This window comes from Colobus angolensis, unplaced genomic scaffold (genome assembly GCF_000951035.1).
Source record: "Colobus angolensis palliatus isolate OR3802 unplaced genomic scaffold, Cang.pa_1.0 Scaffold419, whole genome shotgun sequence".
Classification (NCBI taxonomy): Eukaryota; Metazoa; Chordata; class Mammalia; order Primates; family Cercopithecidae; genus Colobus; species Colobus angolensis.
The window spans coordinates 1,917,842-1,934,876 of record NW_012117588.1 but is presented as its reverse complement, the minus strand read 5'-3'; positions in this window follow the sequence as shown (position 1 = coordinate 1,934,876).

Here is a 17,035-nt window from a genome sequence, read left to right as displayed (position 1 = left end):
GGGGGAGGGGGGAGGGTTAGCATTAGGAGATATACCTAATGTAAATGACGAGTTAATGGGTGCAGCACACCAACATGGCACATGTGTACATGTTTAACAAACCTGCACAGTGTGCACATGTACCCTAGAACTTAAAGTATAATAAAAAAAATTCAAACAATTGCAGCCTCAGGCATGAATGGGTTTAAACACCTTTCTCACTCAGGTGAGAGCAAGAGGTACTTTTGCTGGCCAAAATCCTGAAGATTGTTGCTAAATGAGTTGAGCCATCTTCCGGCCATGAATAAAGTGTGAATTTTTGCAGAAAACAAAAAAGAATGTCAATATTAATATTGAAATATTAATATAGAATCATGCTAATAAATTAATATAGAAAATATTAATTTCCATATTAGGAAATCAACTTGAGAAACATAACATCCATAATGCTAGTGATATTCAAGATTAATTTGCCTTGACTACGAAGAGGCAAACATGAAAGTAAGTGTACCTGCCTGTTATTCAATTATTTGCATCAGCATAGGGGATAAAAGGAAGGCAACTACACACCCATGCTCACAGCCGTGAGACTATTCACAATAGGCAAGAAGTGGAAGCAACCCAAATGTCTATCAATGGATGAATGTATAAACACAACGTAGTATAAACATACAATGGAATGTTATTCAGTCTTAAGAGGGAAGGAAATCCTCTCACATATTATGACATGGCTGAACCTTGAGGATATTATGCTAAGTGAAATAGGCCAGTCACAAAATAATAAACACTCTAAGATGCCATTAAGTGAGGTATAAAGGGTAGTCAGATTTATGGAAGCAAATAGAATGGTGGCTACCAAGGACTGCAGGGAGGAGGGAACAAGTAGTTCATGTTTAATGGGTTTAGAGTCTCCGTTTTACTAGATGAAAAAGTGAAGACTCTAATACTACTGAACTATACACTTGGAAATGGTTATAATGGCAAATGTTGCTATGTTGTTGTTTTTAAAATCTCAATTAAAAGAAAAAAGGGAGGCAACTAATATTGCACTAGTGCTATGTTCCAGGTACTTTATGTGGACGGTGTCACTTAACCCTCTCTGTGCCATCACTGGGCAGGTGAGAAAAAAAAAAAAAAAAACAGGTAAGTTGAATAATTTCCCGGGTTATAGAATTCAGAAGCTGAAGATCTGGAATATAAATCCAAATATGTACCTGTTTGTAAATATAAATGCCATGGGTACAGAGTAGAGATTCATAATAACGAAAACAACAAAATTATGATAATGCATGAACATGTATTGTTCACCACTATGTTCTATTCACTTTTCTGATGGCTTTACCCACAATCTATTTAATCCTCAAAACTTTTAGAAGTATTGTTAGTAGCCCCATTTTGCAGATGAGGAAAGTTGAACTAAGTAACCTGCACAAGGTCATGCAGTCAGTAAGAGGCAGAGGCTTAAATTCAGGTCACCCGACCCTAGACATTATGCTTTTACATCACATAACTCAAGAATGAGAATGTCAAATTTTGAGTGTTTCTTACCATTTCAAGCCCTCTTTCCGATACACTATCCAGTGTAAAAAAAATTAAGGTGGATATGTGAGATTGGCAAACAGCTATCACTGTCCCTATTTTAAAGGCGATAATGCAGCAGAGCCATCAGGGAAGTGGGGAATCTTGTCCAGGGTCACAGACTGACTACATGACAAAAGGTTTGAACCCAGGTCTCCTGACTTCTGGCCCATGCCCATTCTTCCCCACTACCTAGGTGAGATCTACCCCAGAAATTCCCCAGACTGCCTTGGAGAGGGAGGAAACTTGAGTGTGTCACACACAGCCCTTATTTTGTGCTCATTTCTCTGTGTGTGATTGCCAGCAGCCAAAGATCAGGTGGGATTTGCGGATGAGGGCCTCTGATAACTCAGCCTTGGGGCAGGCCACAGGGAGTAACTTGCCTGGGGGCTCTCCTGGACTGCTGAGGAAGGCTTGGGCAAGTCTTCGCTCTGCTCCTTCCTGACATGCCCTCGGAGAACAGGATTTTTATTGGACATTTGGTGACAGGTGCAGGATGTGAGCAGAAGGGACCTCGGTTTAATATCTCACGAGACGAGCAGCACATATTATACAGCTAGTGACTCACTACTGATTTACTGCCCTAGAAGCCTGGTGTTTTCTGAAAGAACAGGAGGAGGCAGGAGCAGAAACTGCTTTTTGTCCCAGACTTCTTTCACTGCAGATGTTTGCAGCCGGCACATTCTGCTTTTCTTCCTCTGTGGGTGCACAAGACTAACCCAAATAATCATATTTCTGTCTTAATTACCTTTCTATTGCTTAATTAAATGACCTGAAGCGGATGCCAGAAAAGGCTGGCAAATTTGTTAAAATCCTAACAGAGGGAGAGCTGGACGACACTTGAAGCACTTGAGGCCCCTTTACCCTTGAATTCTCTCCGTTGAATAAAGCCATAAATCTTAGGCAACTGATTTTCCCTTCTCTCCAAATTAGAAAATATCTGGCCCATTAGGAAATACCTGGCCCACAGTTCTGAAGTTTCTTTGGTTCTCTCTGTATCACGTATCTATTGGTGTATAACAAAACACCCCAAAACTTAGTGCCTGGAAACAGCAACCATCTATTATTTTTTTTGCAACTCTGTGGGTTGGGTGGGTAGTTCGCTGATCTGCGTGGGGCTTGTTCATGTGTCTGTGTGCAGCTGTCAGGTTGGCTGGGGACTGGCAGGTCCGTCCATGGCTGGGTTGGCTCAGCTCTACCTCATGTCATCTCTCGTCCTTCCCTGGACTGCTTGGGCTTTTTCTCTTGTGGCTGCAGGGTTCCAAAAGAGAAACCAACAATGTGCTGCCCCTTTCCCCAGGCCTCTGCATCTGTCAAGTCGGCTACCATCCTATTGGTCCAGGCAAGTCATGTCGTTGAGCCAAATGTCACAGTAGGAACAGACACAGGAAGACACAGGAAGGACATTACCAGGCTATCATTTCAATCAGTCTTCCTCACTCTCCAAAACATGATTCCCTGCAACTTCAGGGTGATAGCTTTCCTCAAGACAGATATGGTTTTCTTTTCTTTCCTAATGTTTACTTAGGAGGATGCCTTGGACATAAAAGATGCTAAAGGTTCTTGAAATAAATAAATGAGTGGTTGGACCCGAGGGTGTCACTAACAATGCCCTGGTTTCTCTCTCTCTCACTCTCTCTCTTTTTTGGCATGTTTTATTGAAAATTTACATTTAGATAATATAAGTTGGCATATTTGGATTCTAATTTCTTTACTCATCCCCAGGCCTTTCTGTTTTTCTTTAGTTGTTTATTTATTAACCTGGCTGGATTATGGCAGCGAAGAATATATACCTCCCTGATTTCACTTCTCAGGAGACACATCTTGGATATACACGAAGTCACCATGGCATGACAGTGGTTTTAATCAGGATCATCTTTGACGGTCTCTTTTCCTGATTTCTCAGTTTAGCCCTGTAACTCTATTGGTATGTCACACAGGTGATAGTCTCCAGTAATGTCAATCCAATAACAGTTTTCAGATCCATTAGCCACTCTTTTTTATTTTACTTTAAGTTCTGGGATACATGTGCAGAATGTGCAGGTTTTTTACATAGGTATACATGTGCCATGCTGGTTTGCTGCATCTATCAGCCCATCATCTAGTGGTCTTTGGGTTGCTAGTAATGAACACCTGCCCAAACTGGCTTCCACAACATGGCAAAACACTAACTTATTTTACCTAACTCATGGGCAGCACCTACAAATGGGTTTTTTTTTTTTTTTTTTTGGAACTGAATAGTTGAATCATTGTGGTGGAGGAAGGGACATTTACTTGATTATGAAATAGAGAGAAACGAGGATTTGTTTAAATTGGCAAAGCCAGCATTGTTTGGAGCTTCTGTGTCTTCTATGAGTCATAACCTTCAAAATGATTGTTGCAATCACAAATATATGAGGTTGACCATTGTGTTATTCATATTGTGCCTCTTCCTGGTAAAACTGAAGTTGCACATACCCTTGAATTCAGCAATTCCTCGTCTAGATATAAACTCTCCAGGAACTCCTACCACATGCAGGAGGAGACACGAACTATTCATTTCAGTGCTGTCTTCAACATGTGAATTGATAAAAAGAATTTTGCTGATGTCCTGTGTCCCTTTATTTCCAGGCATAATGTTTTAATCAACTTTGTTCTTTGGCTTCTTGACAAAAGTGTGATCTGTAACATTTTTCCTGTCTACCATGCTAGTTCAGAGCTGCTCCTTTTACTTGTCAATGAAAGCATAACTTTTTGCCAGTCAGAAACTAAATGTTAAAGAAATGGCCATTGGGTCCACCTAGTATCTAAAATAGGGTTGGATCAACCTGACCAAGAATTGAGGTTGCTTTTATCAGTATCCTCAATAACAGGATTTTCAAAAATTAACTATGGGATTTATCACATGGTCTGGTCCTAAAAACAACTCCTGCTATTCAATTAAATTACTTATATGTAAAAACTATTTTAATATCGTTTTATATTTGGGGGGAAATTTTCTACCTGCATTCTACAAATTGCAATTGAATCCCTAAGAAGTTGCCTTTAGCTGCTGTCATATGATTTGATTGTCTCACTAAGAGCAAAAACACTTTCCTATTAAGGAATTATTTCAGTGTCCTATGTTTCATGCTATAACATCTTTCTTATGTCTCCTGATACAGCAGTTTTTGCCTTGTTTTCAGCCCCCTCTATAATGGTAACCTCTTCTACCACTGCACGGCTTTCCTGCTCAGTTTCCCTGTTAGTCAGAACTTGGGTTTTTTTTTTTTGAAAGACTAGCACTAAGAACTGAAGGTTATAAGAGGCTGAGTGTGCTCCATGGGTCAGCAACCCACACTTAATCCAGTAAGCTGTAGTAGGGGATGGCTCTGATGTCACATAATAAAAACATAGCTAGGCTGGGTGCAGTGGCTCACGCCTGTAATCCCAACACTTTGGGAAGCCGAGGTGGGTAGATCATGAAGTCAGGAGATTGAGACCATCCTGGCTAACACGGTGAAACCCCATCTCTACTAAAAAGACAAAAAATTAGCCAGGTGCGGTGGCAGGCATCTGTAGTCCCAGCTACTTGGGAGGCTGAGGCAGGAGAATGGCGTGAACCCAGGAGGCGGAGCTTGCAGTGAGCCGAGATTGTGCCACTACACTCCAGCCTAGGTGACAGAGTTAGACTCCATCTCAAAACAAACAAACAAACGAACAACAACACAAAACCATGGCTGCCTGGGAGCTGTGGACAGAGCAGTGTCTATTACAGGTGGCTGTAGGTATGGTGGAGAGGTTCCTTGAAGAATTCAGGAGATTCTTTAGTTCCAGGGTATAGTAGATGACTCCTCAGATTCCCATCCTCTGGTTGTTCAACCAAATACTACTCCAGGTACTGCTGAGAAGGGATTTAAGCCAATCATGTATCTCTCTTAAGATGTGGAAACTACATGAGTGGGCTTGAGCTAATCAGGCCAGGCTGCTAAAAGCTGCTTTTTCTCTGTCAGCAGAAAAGGAATTCAGAGATTCAAAACATGAGACAATTTGACATGCCATCCCTGTGTTTAGAGAGAGTAGAAACAATGTGCCAAGGAATGCTTGTGGCCTCCAGAAGCTGAAACAGCCCTTGGGTGATGGCCAGCAAGGAAATGAGGACCTCCATTCTACAACTGCAAGTTCTGAATTCTGCCAATAACCTGAACGAGATTAGAGCTCTTTCTTTCCCAGAACTTTCAGATGAGAGCCCAGCTGGCCAACACCTTCATTTTGGCCCTATGACACCCAAAGCAGAGAAACCAGCTGTGCCATGGTAGACCACTGACCTACAGAAACTGTGAGATGATAAACAGGTGTTGTTTTAAGCTGCCAAATTTGTGATAATTTGTTAAGAAGCAATAAAACATTATTATACAGGGTGATTACTATTCCCGTTTTAGCTCTTTAAAAATGTTAATATCCTTTGAAAGAAGACATAAATTGCTTTACCACTCTCAGTTTGCTCTAAATTTGTTGTACTGAAAGGCTTCCTTTGTGATTGGAGAGAGAAAAATTGGTTTTTGGGAAAAAGAATACTATATTTGGGACAAAAGTGAAGTGTGAGAGAGGTTAAGGTTTGAACTGGGTGTAGGTTAGCTGGCTTTTGTGGATTGCGCTAGGCTTTCAAGGAGACAGCACAAAAGCAATAAGTCACTAGGAACCTGGAGAGAGACAGAGACAGACAGACAGACAGAGACAGAGAGAGAGAGAATGAATTAAAAAAATGATACTGAAAATAAATTTTAAAAGCCTTCAATCACTTTCTCCTGCATATCCTATCGCCTCAATTGCACTCAAACTTGCTGTAACAAATCTGATCTCAAATTAAAAAATCCTCCCTAAAGTAGCATGTCCCTCCATTTACCACCTTGTTTTTCTGTTATACTTCTCCCCAAGATGTCTGCACATGATATTTTCAAGTCTTCACATCCCATTCATTCTTCAATTCATCTTTATATGGCTTCCTCCCCAAGTGCTCCAATGAAATTGTTCTTCACAGACCATCAATGATCTTCATGTTGCTGTACCAGTGAATCTGCTCTGACTTCTTCCTAGTCAATCTTTCAGAATGATGAAATCCGGTAGACTGCCATTTTAGTTTTAGAGCATTCTCTTCTTTTGATTCCTATGATACCCCTCTTTTTTGACTTTTCTCCTACTTTTCTGGCCACTTTATCTCAGAATCCATTGTGAGTATCTCTTTCTTATAGCTGATTTATAATGCTGACATTTCTTAGGGCCCCGTTCTGGAATTTCTCGTTTCCTCACACCACTGAACTCTTTCCTTAAAAATCTTACTTGCTGGCCGGGCGCGGTGGCTCAAGCCTGTAATCCCAGCACTTTGGGAGGCCGAGACGGGCGGATCACGAGGTCAGGAGATCCAGACCATCCTGGCTAACACAGTGAAACCCCGTCTCTACTAAAAAGTACAAAAAACGAGCCGGGCGAGGTGGCGGGCGCCTGTAGTCCCAGCTACTCGGGAGGCTGAGGCAGGAGAATGGCGTAAACCCAGGAGGTGGGGCTTGCGGTGAGCTGAGATCCGGCCACTGCACTCCAGCCTGGGCGACAGAGCAGCCTCCGTCTAAAAAAAAAAAAAAAAAAAAAAACTTACTTGCTTCAGTGACTGTTCATGTTGTGGCTTAACAGAGATGATGACATGAGAACTTGTTGAAAAGAAGAGTGCACTGGACTCAGAATAAGACTAAGGTTCTAATCTTAACTTCCTATGAGAATATCATAACTGATTTGGGGTGTCTAACAGGCTGTTTCCTTTCCCGTAAAATGGGGACAGTGGTCCTTGCCTTGTCTGTCTTACAGGATTATCACAGAAATGAAAGATGTGGCAGGGGAAGGCTGCTATTATTGTTAGAACAGTTGCAGTCAGAATATTAAAATAATAAAACTACTTGGGTTTTTCAAGGGTAAGCATGGGTGAGAACACCAGGGCCAGAATAAAAGGATGGATGAATGAAGAGAGAGAAGGACAAAGAGAAAGAAAGAGAGAACATGAATAAACGAATGAAAACAAAACTCTGGGAACTCACAGAAGCTACGTAGATTGATATTTGATACCATTGTATAAATCTCTCAATTCTTGAATAAAGTTATCAATTCAATAAATGCTGAGATTGATTGCATTTCTTTTCTTTTCTTTTCTTTTCTTTTTTTTTTTTTGAGACAGTGTCTCGCTATGTCGCCCAGGCTGGAGTGCAGTGGCCGGATCTCGGCTCACTGCAACCTCCACCTTCCGGGTTTACGCCATTCTCCTGCCTCAGCCTCCTGAGTAGTTGGGACTACAGGCGCCCGCCACCTCGCCCGGCTACTTTTTTGTATTTTTTAGTAGAGACGGAGTTTCACCGTGTTAGCCAGGATGGTCTGGATCTCCTGACCTTGTGATCTGCTCGTCTCGGCCTCCCAAAGTGCTGGGATTACAGGCTTGAGCCACCGTGCCTGGCCGAGTGATTGCATTTCTAATGGGAGACAGTCAAAGTATAGGAGCTTTGATGAAAGCCAGAGCTAAGTTGTGATGCAGTAACCAGGGGAGCACCTTCAAGATAGCAGGTGAGATTTAATCTTCTTCTTACTCCTCTGAACTTCCAGTTGATACTTGGGTAACACAGACTTAGAAAACATTTCTATTCATCCCATAGGCATGCCTGAAGTGTCTGTTACCCACAATGTTCTCAGACTGTTGCTATAGGGAATACAGAGGTGAATAATGAGGATTAAAAGAAGGAGGAGCAAAAAGAGGAGGATTGGGCTCTAGAGTTCACAAAGAACTATCTCTTTCTCAATCTAGCCTCACCGTCAGTCATAAAGGTAAACAGGGTAAAGCTATTTTAACCCTATCTGCAGAAGATCTCCAGAAGAATAACCACAGCTCCAATGATTAGCCCAGAAGGTAGTAAGTGACAGAGCTGGCACTTGACCCCATCTCTAAATCTGTGTCTCTGTTTACTAAACCAGTGTTTCCTCATTGTAGCATTATGTCTTCTGGTAGAGAGCCCCATACTTTAGGAAGCACACAAGCAAACCTAAAAAAAAACAGGTATTTATTTTAACATGTACTAGAAAAATAGATAAAATCAGGATGGCAAAGCCATGGTTTCCATATTGTTTCATAGGATGAGACGAAGGGCAGTAAAAATTATATTAAATTGAATATTAAAATAATAGTACAGATAGGGAAGGTGCAATATAAAAGATTAACATTTATAAAACAATGCACTCTGCCATGCTGAGGATGTTTACATCCAGTGATGTGATTAGGAGAAGCAGACAAATAGCTACGATACCAGATGCCCTCCTTGAGCAATATAATGAAGGGGGAGGCAGGACATCTGGTTTTAATTTCACTTTTGCCCCTCGTTGACTGTGTGGCTTTAGGCAGATCACTCTGAGCTTGGTTTCCATATCAAGAAAAAAAGGGAACTGGAATTGTCTTTTCAGAGCAGAGTTTGTGTTTGAGTATATTTGCCAAAGGAGAGGTACAAACTATTGCATAGTGGATTCTAAGGCCAGAATGCCTGGGCTAGAATTCTGGCTCTTCTACTTATCAACTGTGTAACCTTGGGCAAGGTACTTCTGTCTTCTGCATTTTCTTCACTTACAAAACTGAGATAATATTCTTCTCATAGGATTGTTGCAAGGATTAAGTGAGTTAATTAAAGGGAGTGTTTAGAAGAATGCCTAGCATAATTAACCCTATAGAAGTGTTTGCTACTATTAGTGCCTTTGGGCCTCAGAAGAGAGGTCCAGTATACACATTTGAAAGGACCAGAAGGAGCTTCCTGGAAAAGTGTCACCCAAGATGAACTATATATGTCTTTAGTTTAACTGCATGGAGCTTCCCAACCATCTCAGAGAAGAAGAGAGAAATGTGGCTAAAAGGTGAGGGCAACTTGGCCAGAGAATGGAGGAAGAAACCTCTAGCAAGTGAGTCTGTCTGGTTCCTTAGAGAATAAGCAGAACCCTTCTGTAGACTCACATGCCTGGGTCTTCTTTACTCTGAGTCCTGCTTATAATTTAGGGCATCTATCATTGCCTATGGGCCACCAGACAAGCTCAGGTGATTTATTAGAGGGTCACAGACTTGTGGTGCAATACTCTGAAGCAGTATCTAGCTACTTCTCTGGGATGCCATTTCAGTAAGGGCTGCAGATCTAGGGAAAGGCAACAGTAAGAACCCCAGAGGGGGATCTGCCAGTATTACCAAGGCTTGGACTTGCATTTTAGATTCTCTGTTCTCATGCTCTGAGACCAACTTATTTTCTGTTTCATGATGGTGGCTGTTGGACAGATCATGTGCTACTCTGTTCAACAAAACAAAACAGTTACTTACTCTCTCCACATGCTATTAAACACAGCTATGTTAAAATAATGTGTAGGTTGAGACAAATACATACCACCACAAGATAATTGGGAGTGAAGTCACTGTGACAGCCTGAATAACTAAATTAACCCAATTAAAACCTGTTTTCATGGGGTCAAAGGCTTTTCAGTGGAAGAAATCAGGTGTTCAAAAAAAAGCACTCAGCTTGTGAACACCTTGTAACACTTGCTAAAAAATTAAACCAGTCACTTGAAGAAGCAAGCAAACAATTTGGCTTATTCATGTAAAAGATGAAATGAGCTCATAAGCATTTTCTATCTTTGATTAAAATTCTGTTAGCTTATAAAAGAGCATTTTTTAAATCTTAGAGTATTTTATGATGAATACCCGAGTGTGCTGAATGTGGCTTATTTTAACAATTCCCCCCGAAAAATAACAGTAAATAACCAGAAGTTAAAGAAATTCCAATGAAAATTACGGTGTGATTTCTTCATAGTCAACCTCAGATTTGGAAGGTTTAACAAAGTGATAAAAATTCAGTGCTGGGGACACTGGGAGGAAACAGGCTCTCTCAAACAAGGAAGGTGTACTCCTGGATGACTACTTCTCAATGAACAGCCAAAGATTTCTCCAATGTATGTAGGGAGATCCCCTGAAACTATTGCTACAGAATAAAAGATGAAACGCTCCTGATTATTGTAAATACAAAATTGCATGCAGGATTGTGTAAAGACAATGCCAGGTTGGACTGCCAGAATAAGCCAACAGCACATGATGTACTTCCCCCTGCAGAGAGCCTATGAATGGATGTGCAGTCAGGGAGTTTTCACATCACCAAGATTCCTATCCCAGAAAAGCAGATGTTCATAGCTCTGGGAATGGAATGTGACCCTCATGGAGAGCCTATAAACAGACGCATGGGGGGGCGCCTGTCCATATGGATAAGATAGGGCTATAAACACCGTCATCTTGCTACGGCTCTTCTAGGTCTCTTTAGGGTTAAGGTATACTCCCTTCTGAGAATTTCTGGTCTAACCAGTTGTCTAGCTTCACGTCCTGTTTCTATGGATTGTTTGTAACCAGCTTTTGCTGCAACTGTTACTGCTGATTAATATCTTGCTAATCATAGGTTATGGAAAGATTGTGTTCCTGTTTGAAGGCTGTTAGAAATTACTGATGCACACACTATATTGTAAATTCTTATCTCTGTATACTGTACTTCTGCATACAGATGTTATGTTAAAGAATTACTTCATCCCCATGTGACCATCTCACCTCATAATTAAATGACTCTAAATCCCTCACTAACCTACCCACGCCCTCACTAAATTTAATACTAAATGCTGGCATATCCAGTGCATTGTTGGCACCATGGGACCAGAAGGCGGTGACCCCCCTGGACCCAGCTTTCACTATCTTGTGTGTGTCTATTATTTCTCGACCTGCTGATCCACCTGGGAACAAAGAGAGAGCCCCATTGCATTGTGGGCTGCTGGCTAGATCCCACAATAAATGTACAATGTGTATTTTCTCTGTTCTATTTCCCTTCCCTTATAGGGAAGTAAAATTACCTATTACCTAAGGCAATCAAATTACTATAAATTAAGCTACAAGGATATGAGCTCCTTGAGGACAGGGATCATTCTGAAATATTTTACCCTGTTTTTCCCAGTACCAAGTACAATTGTCAGCATAAAGGGACAATCAACCCATATTCATACATGAATTAATAAATATGAATTGTAGTGATTTAATGTTCGAAAATAGCTAAATGCTTAACAGCAGGAACAGAATAAATAAAATATGGTTCAATAATACAAAAGGAGATGATACAGCTATGAAAAATTACTGTTGTGGAAGAATACTGCATATGCTATAACACGTGAAATTTTTTTGATTAATATTATCCAAATACAGTCAGTTTTATACAATATGTACACTATAATCTTAACTTTTCTATAAAGATATAAAAATTAGAAGATACATACTGGAATATTAATACAGTGGTTCTATTTGGCTGCAGTTTTACTAGTATATTTGCATTTTCCAAAATAACAAAAATTGTTACAATGAGAATAATGGGAATAAGGAGTAAACAAACTGCTAATAAGCAAGAAGAAACAGTTATTTTTCTGAATATCTCTAGAGAGAAGATCCAAGACCAATGGGAGAATGGTTCTGAGAAACAAACTTTGATTTAACATAAGGAATCAGAACTTTTCAACAATACAATGTGCCACACTTTGAAATAATTACTCACTTGTCCCTGTAGGTATTCAAGGACAGACTAAATGACTGTATTAGTCAGTTCTCACAATGCCGGTAAAGACATACCCGAGAATAGGTAGTTTATAAAGAAAAAGAGATTTAATTGAATTTCAGTTCCACATGGCTGGGGAGACCTCACAATGGTGGCAGAAGGCAAAACGCACATCTTACATGGTGGCAGGCAAGAGAGAATGAGAGCCAAGTGAAAGGGGAAATGCCTTGTAAAACAATTAGATCTCATGAGACTTATTCACTACCACGAGAACAGTAGGGGAAACTGCCCCCATGGTTCAATTATCTTCTACTGAGTCCCTCCCACAACACGTGAGAATTATGGGAGCTACAATTCAAGATGACATTTGGGTGGGGACACAGCCAAACCGTATCAGTGACCATCTAGGAAAGCCTAATAGGTTAGAAAAAAGTCTTGGACTACATGAACTCTAAGTTCTATAGACCCTATAGGCCCAAAGATTTGATGAGCTCCTTAGCAGATAGCCCTGTATAAATTCCATTTGATAAGGTACGACAAAGAGTACGTTCCTTTATCCCACTATCTTCTACTTTCTTCTTGCTAGTTCTTTTGCTTGCAAGGCCTCTGTAAATTGTCCTGCTTAATTTGTTATGCTATATGTATGATCAGGGTTTCATTCTTTTCTCTCTTGAGGCCTCTGGGTTGTCAAGAATACCCACAGAATATCAGGTAATATTTATAGTTGTCACAGATATTCTTAAAGTGGATTGGTTTTCCACCAGTTGAGAGTCTGCCCTTTATTAATGGTTGTAGGATAGGCTTGGAGAAAGGGAGAAACTAGGAAGAGGATAAAGAGCTGTAGAGCAGAGAAGAGACACTCATTAGATGGTTTTGCTGAGGGTTGTTCATGGCTATGAGTGTCAATAGATAAGTCACTGGCTTTCTTGAACTGCTATACATTGGCCAATATCTAGTCACAGCTTTAAACTTTTGATTGACAGGAAATTACAGGATCTGAATTTAGATCTATTTTAAATAGTTCAAAAGAGTACTGATTAGATTCAAAATATGAATAAACTCTGCACAAAACCACTTAAGAAGCGTCCCATCTGTGTATACTGATCATTGCTTTTCAAATTATTCAATCTTGACAATAGTCCAGGGAATAAGGATCTATTCTGTACAAGAAGAAACTCTCATATCTGTCTGCAGTAATTTGACATTGGATACTCTTTGGCTCAACTCTCTTCTAGGTTTGAGCCACCATGGTAGGATAGAACAGGAAATTTATTTTATATAGATCCAGGTGCTATGTAAGGACAGGCTTGAAGGAGATCCCAGAACCTGCCATGGAATAAATCAGAACCCAATGCTGGTATGAAAAACTTATTTAGTCAATTTGTAGAGCAGATAAAGTGCTGAGAATATGTATTTATTTTGTGATAAAACTCCAAAACTATTTAAGACATATTTGTTCACTTTAAAACAAAACACAAAATGCAAGGTCCAACCCACCTATCATTCATTTGTCTGATTAATTTTTTGGAATACTTTGAAATGACCACCTGGGCTCTCTTGAGAAGGGTGAAAAAGAGGAGGATTAAGATTACAAAACCATCCCAAATTGTATTTGCCATGGTAACTGAAGCCATGTTTTCAGGAAAGACTGCTTAAACATCACACTTTTCCCATTGCCAAGAACTCCTGGAAAATCACGAGGTAAGTGGATTAGAGAGAAGGCATTTGGAAAGCTTCATCAAGTCTGCCGAAGCTCCTTAGAGTAATATCCCATTCCGTTAGCTATTCAATGAAATGGGAATAAGAGAGTGGAGATGGGATGCTGACCAGCGAAACAGAAGGTCATTCTGAGGGATTTCCTCTCTTGCTGCCCATTGCAAAGTGCCACTGGTAACACATTTTCATTTGCAAAAGACCCATCAGCGAGTCTCCAGGATAGAGAACCAGGATATACTCTTTCCTGTTGCCTCCAAAGTGTGTGTTCCCAGAATAATATGCCAGCTAATTGGGAGACAGGCATAGTGCCTACAGTCCTTCAAGCTTCTCATATACTCCCCAAATCAATCTATGGGCTTCCTACTATGCCTTCAGCCTCAGACATTCTGAAGATGTAGACCACAAGGGGTGTAAAGAGGGAGAGTATATACAGAATACAGTAGGATGATGTGACCTGTGCTTTGTTAGGAAAGAAAGCAAACTGTAGGCTTTTGAGAGGAAAAGAAGCTCAAAGAGGTGGTCTTATAGCACCATCTCCACAGATACCCAGAGACAGGATGATGAAAACAGTAATGAGGATGATAAAGGCTGAAAAGCCACAGGAATATCAGACTGATCTATTCCATGGCACAGATGTCTATATAAAGACTTTTAGCTAATAATATTTTAATGCCAAGTTCTTTTCATTGCTTTGGCTGAAACCCAGGAGTGGCTCAAACATATATTTGGCATCTGGGCCATCTCTGGTGTACTAATTTCCTTTTGCTTAGTCATGTAGCCGGCAGTAGAGCTGATCTCAACTAAGGTGGCTGGTACTAATTGTTAGTTTCCAATTACTAGTTGTTCAAGGTTTATCAAGTATTGTGACTTTAATTAGGGCCCTAAGATGTAAACTGCAATGTCTTTAACAGACACATTCCGATGGGGATAATTTGATGAGCCAGTTGCTGTTGTATAGTAATTGGGAACCAAAGAGAGATTCACATATGAATAGTAAATTAAGATGCACAGTAGTAGCTGGGATTTATACCTGGACTGTTAGAGGCCTTAATGACCCCATAAAAGGGAATAAGGTCATTTGTTATTTAAAGGATCATAAGATATTGCACTTCATAAGGATATTGAGCATGTACAAGGTTAAAGCGCTCATGGGTGAGCCAGATTCTCCCTTTATTCCATTTATAAGCAGAATCCGAAGAGTTAGCACTTCTTTGTAATAAAGCTCTAAATTCCAGAGTGACTTGCTGCTCTACCTCCCAAATCCCAAAGGGCAGCTGCTGCTGGGCTGGGCTTTGTAAAATGTTAGTTTCATCCCCAAACTCAGCACAGGCACTGAATCCTCCATTTTAGAACCAATTAAAGTGAACGGTTTTCCAATTTTCTGGGACAGATTGTCACATGTGGCTGAATGGGGAGACTCAAAGGTCTGGAAAGGTGGCACGGAAGAAGACTAATTCTTGGTATTTCTTGGGTACAGCAGGTCCCATTTTAAGTTGAATACAAATTTAAAGGGCTTATCTATACATAGATGAGGAAGTTAATAGTGGAAATAGAAAACTCTCAACCTTAGAAATAAAGAGATAATCCAAAATAGCAGATTACCCAACATAATACGTGTTAGAATTTGGAATGTATGGCCTGTACTATATTTGTATCCTTAACTATGTTTTTCCTAGGCTGCCATTAGAATTAGCTTGCGTTCCCCTTACACACAATCAGCAGGAGGGGAAAACTCAGAAACACATTTGAGGATTCTACCCTGATTTTAACATTTGGTTGTGGATAAATCCCTCTGTAGATAATGGAGAAGTTGTGGCAATATCTTTCATGCCTATCACATATTTTGTTTCATTCCTTTTGTAGCAATAAGCACATCTGCAGACACACACACACCTTCACAGAGATGCATGCAATCATATCTGCTATTATTATCATGCAGTCTACAGATGTTTTCCTAAGCCAAGCTCTGACTGGGCACAGCAGAGGCCTATGGTAGGATAGGTTAGAAAATGAGGAAACAACTTCTCCAGGTAAGTAATTAGAACAACAGGAGCAAATCAGAAGGCTGAACGTTGCTATTTAAATGGAAATTCACCCAGGTCCCCGATATGCGGCAAATTTTATCCATACAATGTTAAAGGATGCAAGTGGTGAAATTCTTAGGTATGTAACTAGGAGTTATTGTGTTGGTTTGATGGGATGCAGGAAATATTTCTGGTACGCCAAGATAACCACATAATCACATTTTAAATATTATTGAAATGATCAATTATAAATTATTTTAAGCATGCAGAAATGTACGGGAATAACAAATGCCCACATATCTACTCCTCAGAGTTTTGAAATTTTAACCTTTTTTTTTTCCTGATTAAAACTGAAGCTAGAGATGCAGCTGTGGTGGATTACAAAAACACACAGAGCCACCACCTCCACCTCTGTCTGTGGACACACCTCTTCCACTATGACTTTGTATTTTCTCCTATCAAAGAAAAAGTTTATTTTACCACCCTCTGAATCTGGGCTGGCCTTGTGACTTGATAAAGATAGTACAATGTGGCTCTGTGACTTAATCTGGCCAGTATGTGCTAGTTCTGAGCTTAACCCTTAGAGAAACCCTGTCAGCTACACATGGGCAAGACCAGGCCATCCCACTGGCGGTGAGAGACATGAACCCAGTCATCTTGTTACTCCAGGCCAGTCAGTTCCCAGCTGATCTGGTGGTTGAATGCAGATGCAAGTGTGAGCCCAGATTAAACCAGAGGTGCCCAGCTATTTTCACCCAAATTGTCAATCCACATAATCAAGAGCAATAAATAGTGTTTGTTTTCAAGCCTGTAAGTTTTGAGGTAGTTTGTTACACAACAATAGATAACTGATACAATATTCAAAGCTAAATGCTCACGAAATTCTACTCTCCTTCTTCCTTTCCTACCTCCTTCCCTCTCCAGATATTTCTACTATTCTGAAATTTGGGGTTGATTCTAGTACATATAAGAATGCCTTTGTTATATATGCGCTTATACAAAATCAGTAGTAGATACTGTTCATAATACGTTATATAAAGGTATTTAAATGAAATATAAATTGTACCATACATTACATATCCTATTGCCTCTTGCCTTTTTCACTCCAACTTGCTTTGATAGATATCCATGTTGGCCAGGTGCAGT